A 9,749-nucleotide genomic window follows, 5' to 3' on the forward strand; every position below is an offset into this window, starting at 1 on the left:
GATATGCAGTTCACAGGTAATGACTCTAATTGCTGTGCTTATTAAAAAAGTGTCAGCCTAAATCCCTCTGATCAAGAAGTTTATCAAATTATAATCTCATTAAAGGGGAAATAGATTAGTAGAGCTTCTGTTCACTGCATGCTGTTCAGTGTCATAGAGCCTAAATGTAACTGAATAACCTCAGTAGCTTCAGCTATGTTAGAAGTTTACCATGGGGTTGTCTATCAACCAAGTTTGTTATCAAGCACAGTAGGAAAATGGGTAATTGGCAAGCTGGTGAAAACATAGTGGGTTGACACTATGTGAGATAAGACTAGACAAGCCTGTAGCTATGGCCTCAAATTGTTACACGCTAAAGACTAAGGTTTAGAACTACTGCTTGCACGTAACGGGAGATTTGAGACTTCACTGAGTGTTACTAGTAATGCCACTATGCACAGAAGTAGAATAGGAAATGCTGGAAAAAAAAACACCTCCTTCCAGATACTAACATCCTACAGTGAGCTTGGGTTGCTGAGTGTATATAAAACTGAAGTTAGAACTGAAGGGTTTCAAAAAGAGACTCATAAGGTAGGCAAAATATGTATGAGCTCGCTGCATTGGAAAAAACTGGCATGAGAGAACTGTGAAAGAACAGACCCTTATCCCTTGCTGTATTTTTAAAGGGAAGTCCTTAAATAAAGGAGGAAGAATTGTCTGATACCTTTCCAGTACACACAATGCGAAGGGGGATTTTGGATTTCCCAGCCTGTTTTGGGCTGTAGTTGAGGTCAGGAGTGGCAGAAAAATAAGTTTACTCTCTTCCTGTAATGACTTGTTTCCGCTTGCTACATAAACTTGGAGATGTAACATCAAAGTGATAGGCTTCCAAGGTACATGCACTTGTGTTCTGTTTTTGGTGGCTCACATCTGTTCTGCTTAATACTGTAATTCATGGTTGTGTTTTCTGTTGTCTCATGCTATAAATCCTGGGGTCTGAAAAGTAACCTTTGGTCAACATTACTGTATCCATCAGTTTCTTCAAATGGGTCCAGGTTTTCTGTCTGGAAAGGCAAAGTTCAGTGAAACTGTTTATCTGCTCTGGACTGTAGTGCATCGCAGAACTTGTAGAATATCTGGATGCCGTATCGTGCACCTACTCTTTGTGCCCAGGGAGCCTGGGCTCAGGTATGTTGGCTGCAGGATCTATGTGGTAGCTCTGGTAGATGCATCTCAGTAACACGGCATCATAGGGCTCCTGGTTGTCTTCTGTGTCAGTATCAGGAGAGCAGCTTCTGTTTTATATGTGCTGGAGGAAATTACTGATGAAAATCCAGAAAATTTAAACATTGCTTTTTTTTTTTTTTTTTTTTTTTTCCCCCCTGGTTATATTAGTCCTTCCAATAAAACAGCTGTTGTTGCCTGAATGTCTAACTGGGACTGTGTCCCTTACTACAAACTTGAAAGTCATCTGGGAAATACCAGCGCTGTAATGTAATTGCTGAATAACTCCAGTATATATGTGTTTGGCTGCTCATTTTCTTAATTGCCAATATGTGAAATTTCTTCTTCAGCTGAATCTGATCATTTCTAGTATCTTAGGAGAGTTCTGATCTCTAGCAAATGTTCAAGTGCTTTGCAAAATTTAATGCTTTTGAGTTTCATATTTTTAGTATCTTAGGTAAAGTTTACAAGATGTAGTTTCTAGCTTTGGACAGCAGATGGAGTCAAACTGGACCAAATAACAAAATGAAATTTGCCCTCGTACTGAAGTTGAGGGCAGAATTCAGTATTTTTTATGAAGTTTTCTGAATTTCAGAGATTATTTTATTGGTCACAAGGACCCTGAACAAGTAGAGAAATACAAAAAGTGGTTTTATATACAGAAGAATGTAGGAAAATGGGAATAAATCACAATTTTAGTTAAACACGTGTAATTTGCTAAAATGTTACCGATAGGTAGAATTATGAATAAATTTATCTAAAAAAAAGTCAAAACAACCACCACCAACAAGAAACAAACAAAAAATACCCCTCAGCACTGTACAGGTGCAGTAAAAAGTTCTGAAAAACTGTCACGGAAGTGTAAAAATATGCCATGAGAAATGACTAATAATTGTTTTTAGAAAACTTCTGGTGGAGTAATCATTCTCTCCTTGTAGCTGAACCTGTGAGCACAGAAGGTGATCATCCCTGAGGCAAGGATGAACAGAGGGGACAATGATTCTGTCAATTCATCTGTCAGACTGGAGGTATGGATGGAGGGAGTAACCCTGACTGCTCAAGTTGGTGACTGCTGGGATCCCCTCAGTTGTTCCCACCTGAGCATGTTTATTGATAGGCATGCAAGAACACATCTGAAACAACTCTGACTGTAGAGCACCAGGTTGTAATAGATAACAGCTTTTAACCTGGGAAAGCACTTTTTTTTTTTTTTCATTGACGGTTAATGGAGACCTGCTGATTTTACAAGCTGAGAGTCTTCAGATACTGTTTCAAAATATTTTCCTAGGGAAAGGTAACCTTAGACCCTGGAAAGGACTTTATTTCCAGCATCTGCTTTCATTCCTCATTAGACACAATGGATGCTTTTTACTATCTCCCTAACTGGCAATGAAAGCATTCCGAGTAACAAAATCTAGATCTTTTCACATGTGCACTTAAATTTATTTCACTACTGATACTATCTTATTTTTCAAAGAAGCTTATGAAAGAGTGGATTTGGTCTTATAGAAAAGCAAAAGCATATTTTGTTTTAGTACAAGAATGACTACATTTGGGGATTGTTTTAATTGGAAGCATTTTTCACCTCAGTTCTGGCACGATTTCTCTTTTCTCCCTGTTACAGTGAGATGAAATGTAGAGAAGCTAGTTTGGCTGAGATCCTAATTTCCAGTTATTCTGCATAGCTCTTCCTTCACTCGTTTTTTCTCTTTCCTTCCCCATTGTCTCTTTTTTGCTACATTTTGACTGTAACCACGAGGGGGCATTTCATGTGGCTATTGTTAACCTTGATTGTCTCAAGTTCAGCTTTTTAATTTTAGTATCTCCTCTCCCTGCTTATTTTGCCCAGGTATTTCTTGTTAATGCAGCAGTAATAGTTAAAGCCATTGTTCAGTAGTCCTTGGATTCCTCTGTTGCTGCAGTTTGAGCTAAGTGTTAACTGTGTTCAAACATGATACATCTAGCCTGTGACTTTTTATCATCATGCTGAGCTAGCATCAGTTTTCAGTGCTATTGAATCAGCAGCTGCTTCATGTTGCACTTCACTTATAGGAGAACTAAATTATTTTTCAGAAATACCTCAAAATTTTTATTCCGTCAAGCAAAGAACTCAGTTTCTTATAGCTATGTCTTGCACTTGGAATAGCTTTCTTTCTCTGGGTAGAAATGTAAAGATGTGAGAAATGACATGCACATTCTCACATTCTGATGCCTGACAGTTCCCACCAGTCTAGAAATAAGATTTACAGCAGGCAGGATCAGCATTTAGAATCCACTTCTGCAACCATGTCCTCAAGGAGGTATCAGCAAGACGCTTGTTGCATGGCCCTGGGTATTACAGCATCTGTCTATACTGTGCTTTACATAAATAACCGTTCCAGGCAGAGTGTGTGTTTGAGTTGAAGTACTTTTAGTTGCAGCTGATCCCATTTAAGGTTGTAGGCAGATGCTGCTGGAGCTTGGAACACAATGAAATTCTGCCTCTATCCAAAACAACTCAGACTTTTTTTTTTTTAACTAAGAACAAAAATGTATCCTTGACTTTCGTTGTTCAGATCACCCCAACAAAGTCCTCCCAGCTGGATGCAGACCCTCACAGAGCTGTAGTATTGCACAAACTTGGGGTGGGGGGGTCTGTGCGTATAAGTGCATGTGTGATTAGTTTTAGAATTCCAACTTCCGAACTCTGTAGCCAGATCTCTCAGGCATAGCTGTAGGTTGCAACACTGGTTACTTGGGAATAAATTGTGTTCCCATTGCTTGGTGGCTACTTACTGTATTTACAAAATATATGAAAAAGATATGCACAAAGGTCTGTTTCTAGATTAAATCTGTAAAAAGTCTCTTGTAAATTTCAGGATAAATGAAGGGAACTAACACAGTGTTGCTCCTTAATTCAAAAGAGTTGGGGAAGTAAAATAACTGGGGCTGTACTACTGTGAGTCACATGTGGAGTTCCCTCTTGGGGCAGGAACCAGCCTATCTCCATCTTCTACATAAGAACTGTAAGAGAATCACACCTAGATTACATGTTCAAGGTGGGTAGCTGGAATAAGCAAGGGAAGATGAGAGTCCTCTCTCCCTCCCTCCTCTTCTCCCCCTTCCTCAGGAGGCTGTGACACTCTGGATGCAGGGTAGTTCTTCAGTGAGTATAACATCCCGTTAGAACAGGGGTTGGCTAATGATATTCAGCACAGTTTCTGCTTTGTTGTCTGAGTCCTCCCTGCTTTTGAGCTGGTGAGTGAGGCCGCTTGGGATGATCTCTGGAATGTGCAGTGAGGCAAGGGCAAAGCATGGATGGAAACAGCTGGTGTGATAAAACAAGAGGAGGTTCCCAGCACTTTCAGGGTGTTCTTTTTATCTCAACTCCATCAGAGTTCAACAGACATGGATGGCTTCATTGTGGGAAGCCCACAGGGGCTCTGAGGTGGCGGTAGGGTGTGTTGTGCTGGTTCTCTTGACATGCCACCAGCTTCTAGTGAGCAACCCAGGATCACTCAGACGCTGGCAGTCTGATAAGGACGCTTTGATTGTCAAGTGTGTTTGCTTATTGAATCTGCTTACACAGAGCATATCCCTTCTCCTGTCTCATCCTTTCAAGGTCACCTGGCAGCAAAACAAAAAGGGCTGCTCAGTAGATTGCAATTTCTGATCAGTGACACAATAAATGAAGTTGTCTACACCATTATCCTCCTAATAAAACCCTGAGTGGAGCCCTAGGGTCTCCATGTGGGTTTATTCACTGCCTGACTGTGGAGATGGAATTAGTAACTCTTTGTTGTGTAGCGCATAGATGTTGGCCTGTGTGGAAAGAGAGCGAAAGGGCTGGACAAAGGCCATGATCAAGCTCTCTGGCACTTGCTTGGTGACATTCAGCAATTCAATGGCTGCTATTGTCTTAAAATCTGGGCAAGTTGTACTCACAAGGCCACTTAAAGCACTCAGCCTCTGCTACTAACCATGCCACTGTTGCAACTGTTTCCTTGCTCCCTGTGAACTTTCAGGTGCTAAAAAATCCAAGGTAGCATCCAGTCTGGTCCTTGTTTCTCTTTGCAGAGAAACCAAATAATGCTGTCTGGGGAAAAACTCTTTTTGGTCTGCATGCTCTCCCTTCTGAGCAGCATTGCAGAGCATTGCCAGTTCCTGTGAGGTACTCTGCTTGGTGACTACTGAACTTTATTTAGCAAGACACGCAATCTAGCAGCTTCAACTGGGAAACTACTAAGAGTAAAAACAAATAAATGGTGTTGAAAGAAGCTGATTAGCTATAATATCTAGAAACACATCCATGGATAACTAAATTATGCATTGCATAAAGGCATTGTTTACGTATAAACTGTAATATCCTGTCAGTCCTTCACTTCTACATGCTTTTCGTTCCACCAGGGCTTGGATAATCGTTTTATGAACCAATTTCCTGAGAGCTGAACACCCTTTATGCTTTGTATCTTCTCCTGACTTCACCTTTCTGGAGCTATGCACAGAGGCTGCAGTATTGGTATGTGTATAACGGCTTGGCAGGTCTCCACAGTTGTGGAATTTACAATCATCGCTGTCTACAATGCTCGGAACAGCTTTTTTTTTTTTTTTTTAATTTATTTCTGGTGGGTGATGAATTAGTCCATCTGTTTCCAGTCTCCAGTGTCTGCTGACCCTTCCCTCCACTCTCCACTTTTCTGGTATGTTGGCACCATCGCTCAGTCAGTCAAGGTCAAGGTCTGGAACCCAGGTCTGTGACCTTCACTGCTCAGTCCATGGTGGCTCAGTCCTTGTTTTCTAGGGTAATTCTCCAGTATGTTATGCACCCACAGGTCTGAGATGCCATGCAAGGAGGAGGGATCCACTTACAATAACATCAGGAACACAGTGATAGGAACTTCCTTCAGTTAATAGCAGTTAATATTTGAAGAGTACTTTATTTAGGCCTAAAATTAGGGAGTTAGGGGTGTTTCTCAAAGCATAAACGGGACACTTGCCAACTTGTACCACAAATGTCAGAGGACACGTGAAATCAAATGAATTAAACACAGGTCTGAAAATGTTCAGTATAGACACATTTAAGATACCACTGAGACAGATGGAAGCTTTGGTGGAACAGAAATAGAATGTCGAGTAAATTTGTCTTGGCTCATCCCATTTTGTCCCCTGCCTGAAACAAAAATCTATGATAGAGACATAAGTATCAGCAGCCAAATATATGAAGATTTACCCCTATAAACCGAGGTAGCATTAGTGACTGAGGAACATGATCCAAAGTCTTCTGAGATTAATGGGAATTCAAACTCAGAATTACTGATTTTATTGGGTTTTGGATTAAGTGCATAGATACAAAAGACTTTATGTAGCAGCCTGCGGTGGTAAAGATCTCTGTGAGCACTTGGGGAATCTTTGAGAAGCTTTTTGTAACTTTTTGTAAACATCTAGGTCTTTAGCATGAGTGCAAGACTGGCAGACTTATTTACTGCTGTTGGCAGTCATAACAGGGATGCCATTCCACAGGGAAGGGATTTTAGCAGTTTTGCCAGTTGTGTTACAAAATGATGAGTCAAGTTTATTAAAAAATAAAGAAAAAATAAGACTATGGAGCTTTGTTTATTTTTAAACTGAAGACCATGGGCTCTTTTTGTTTGCTGTCTCTGTTTTAGCCTTTAAAGCTGCATGCAAACCATACCGTGAAGCAGTTGACACAGGAAGACTAGGAACTTCTTAATTTAAACCTGGAATTCTCATGCAGGGATATGACTCCATCATATAGGGCTATAAGATGCTACAGAATATCATGAGATTTGCATTAACATTTTAGGAAGAGGTGATACTGAGCTAGAGGAAGGGATGATGGAATGAGATTTAATGGAGTAGACCAGCAATGAGGAAGAAGGGAAAATTCCCACACATGGAAAGCAAAACACAGCATCTGACAACAGAGCAGGTGTAGGATGTCTGGGAACAGGTAACTTTCCTGTGGAAGTAGATCAGGATTACCTCTGACAGGAAATATTAGGAGTGGTGCTATGGAAGTTTTATGCACAATATTATTTAGCTTCAAAGGGTCATTAGATTTAGTCTTTCTTTTTCACTTGGCTAATTTCAAGTACATGTTTTCACACCTGTTTTGCCTGCAGAATTCAGAGGTTTGTCTTGTAGGTCCAAGCAGTCCTGTCTAAGGTGAAGCAGCTGAAGAAGTTGATGCTCAAGGATAATAACTACAAACAGAAATATCAGCTCTCAGCCCTTCAGAAGTGGCCATCTTCCTTTAAGGATCAGAGCCTGCCTAGACGCAGCTGTGGTTGCCTGCTGACAGTAGAGATTCCTGCTCTAAGATGAGGCCTTGTCTATGCTGCACTGAAAGGCTGGCCTTAGAGTGGTCAAAGGCAAGCGAGTCCTTTTGCCTGCCCACCTTGGCACACAAAGCAGCTGCACTGTGAGTTGACTGCCATTCTACCTCCTGACACATGGCACAAAGTATACGTTCAGAGGCACTTGTAACAGAGAGTGAGTAAATCTGCCATGGGGGGGGCCTTGCTCCTCTAAACAAAAGCAGCACACGCATAGCCTCAGTTTCTTCTGCTGGGATTTAATTTAAAAACCCTCAGTCCTCTCCCTGTATGACTTTACAGGGTGGTTCTCAGTAAGGAGTAACCTAGGGAAAAGACAACATTCTTCTTGTTCTTGAAGTGTTAATGAGTCTGTGAGATTGGGTGGCTTTTGTTCAGTTCTCCGTGTATACCACAGCATAAGGGATCTTGGTTTCAACAACTGAGACAGACTTATGAGTTGACAAAAAAATCAAACATTCTCTTCGTTGTTGTTATAATAGTTCCTCTGTCTTAATAAGCCCTCAAAGACTGAAGCAGAAAATGGTTTGCTCCTTGCAGGGAACTGAAGTTGGGAACCATAAAATTCAGATTACTTTGAGACTTCTGTCTCTCTGACTTTACCAACTGGCAGAAAATTAGATGACATCAAAGAATCACTGGAAAGGGGCTTATTTAATTTGGAAATTTATTGGAAATTGTCACGTGGCTATAATGCTAACAGCTGCCTTCATGTCACTGTACTGCAAAAGAGAGTGGCATTATGCCTGGATAAGGGTATAAAAGCTGGAGCTGTAAACTGTGACAGAGATGTAAGTTGAACTTTCTGGAATACACAGTAAGTTAATTCCACTGTCTGTACTACACGTGTTACAGGCTTAGAAGTGTTGGAGCTCGATTTTAGTAGTCGTAATTACTGTTACAATTAATTAAATGAATTTAAAATTTATCTCAGTTTAAAATACATTATCTTACTTAAAACCACTCATGAGATATTTATGCAAATGATCCTGTCCTAACAAAGAGCTTGAAAAATACTTTTTTTTTTTTTTTTTTTTTTTTTCAATAAGACTTTGAAGAAAACATCTATTTCTCTCTTTGAGTTTTCTCTCTGCAAACTTGGGATCTAGGAAAATTACAACCCCATTTTTGAGAACAGAATTGGGAAATTCAATACTTCAAGTGCTCATTCAGAAATGAGAGACCTAAGTGCGAGCTGGGTGTCAGAGATTGCTAAAAACATGCCTTTTTCCAAAGACCTTTGTAATGGTGGGTTCTCTCTACCACAAGAGCTGATCCCTCATTTTGCTTCATCTTTCAGTAAGATTGATATATATAGAGCAGTGATATGAGGCTGTTGTAAGAAGTTGAAATATGTTTTATAACCAGTCAGTTTTGAGTAAAATTCTTCAGGATGCTTACCTATCATTTTCCAGTTTAAGTCCAGAGAGATGTGAGAACTTTAATCATTTTTGCTTAGGAAATTAATTATATACCTTTTGCAGACTTGATCTACACCCTACTGTGGAAAAATGGTATTGAAATATTTTAACAATTACTTAAAATTAAGAAGGTAGGAGAAATGTGCTTTCCATAGAATCAGGTGTGGACACAAGATGAAGGAGCAGAGACTGACATTGTGGAAGTGTCTGAATGCTAATAACTCATTAATGTTCTATGGAACGTTCAACCCTTCTTTAATTTCTATACAATGATTTGGGTCACAGGCATTGGGGAAGGACCCCTAAGAAGGAAAGTAATTACAGTCAAAAATCAGAAAGCTGCAGGCAAACATGTGTAAGTTTACTTAAGGCTGATTTATCCGTCCTTCGCCACCTGTGATTTGAGTGGCTTACAATGCAGCTACTGGATGCCTTGAAAGATTTTTGGAAAGCAGACAGTGAAACTATGCCTCCAATGAAGCAACAAGATTCAAGACAGTGTATTTCTGAAGGATTATCGGAGGTCTTGGGCATGCAATGAGATACAAGGCTGTAGGTCAAGTGCTTTCAACCCCAACCGGTGCAATAATCCATTCAAAATGTGCTGGTTTACCCATCTAATTGTAGGATTTGCAGAAAAAAGAGAGAAAGAAATCAGAAAGAAAACTGTATAAGATGTTAAATAACTGGGTGTTAAATGTCCAAAATTGTTTCCAAAATTTCATATATAATCTATGACCTAAAAGCTCAGCTCTTAAAAATAATTTTGAAGCCCAATAAAACTCATGGG

General features: G+C 40.0%; 1 long non-coding RNA gene across 1 annotated transcript; it reads left to right on the forward strand.

Moving 5' to 3' along the window:
* Positions 1 to 4,532: 4,532 nt before the first annotated feature.
* LOC118169243 lies at positions 4,533 to 7,528 on the forward strand. The gene is made up of 3 exons (XR_004751976.1): positions 4,533 to 5,353; positions 5,590 to 5,701; positions 7,326 to 7,528. It is a non-coding gene; the product is annotated as an uncharacterized LOC118169243 (long non-coding RNA).
* Positions 7,529 to 9,749: the final 2,221 nt, after the last annotated feature.

Source organism: Oxyura jamaicensis, chromosome 6, assembly GCF_011077185.1.
Source record: "Oxyura jamaicensis isolate SHBP4307 breed ruddy duck chromosome 6, BPBGC_Ojam_1.0, whole genome shotgun sequence".
Taxonomy (NCBI): Eukaryota; Metazoa; Chordata; class Aves; order Anseriformes; family Anatidae; genus Oxyura; species Oxyura jamaicensis.